The following is a 1014-nucleotide window of genomic DNA, read 5'->3' on the forward strand; positions in this document are numbered from 1 at the left end:
GACCGATATCACCTACAAACCGCACATTTACGGCTTTTAAAACAAACGAACTATATGTGAATAGAGGAGTGACGGGGATGAGAAAATGACAAAAATGCGAAAAAACGGCGTAAAATGCATAACATTTTTCGAAAAACGTTTTGTTTTTGAAAAATTTTAAAACTAACCGACCGCCGCCGCGGCGAAGGTACGCAATTGGGCGCGGCAAGGAATCGTTATATTTATTTAAATAATCATAATAATTCAAAATATAATATAATATAACCACTATACAAAACACTTTTGGCTGGATGGAAATCCATTTGTTTGTTAAGTCCGCCCAATATAACCGTCTATAGATAATTAAATATCGTTTTAAAATATAAATCAAGGAAACTATATCTACGTTTTTGTTAACATAATACGTATTCAAACACAATCAAATATTCACGTTTTTTTATCCATCAAATAAAATTTTTTGATATTTATTGAACAAAAAAACCTAAAAAAATTGATAACTGACAATGTCCGTAAACAGCTCAAAAAGTGTCAAAATAAATTCAAAATGTTATTGTGTATAGTAAATGAAAATATATTCGTTCAGTAAAATGTTCATGTATCTACTGTTATTCGTTTTTGAATAACAAGAAAATAACAAGACTGCTACATGAAAAATCGAGTGAATATCCAATATTGTAAAAATATGAATTTCAAACGCTCATAAAAATTTAATTTAATTTGATTGTAGACATTTTTTTTTTTTTTTTGATAAAGGTAGATCAATTTATGAGGAACCTTGCATTAAATTTTCAAATCTTAAATTTAAAAATGAAAATTTTTATGAATTCTCAACTCAAAATAATTTGCTAATTTTCGTGATATGAGCTTTAAATGCTTATAAATAAAAACTGTGGCTAAGGATTTTTACACCATTTTTTATTTCTACTAAATTCATTAATACCCTTGGCAATTCTACATTTTAAACATAAATATACTTCTCCTGCTTTCAAAGACTTCAATAATGCCTTGTAATAA

Source organism: Acyrthosiphon pisum, chromosome A1 (assembly GCF_005508785.2).
Source record: "Acyrthosiphon pisum isolate AL4f chromosome A1, pea_aphid_22Mar2018_4r6ur, whole genome shotgun sequence".
NCBI lineage: Eukaryota > Metazoa > Arthropoda > Insecta > Hemiptera > Aphididae > Acyrthosiphon > Acyrthosiphon pisum.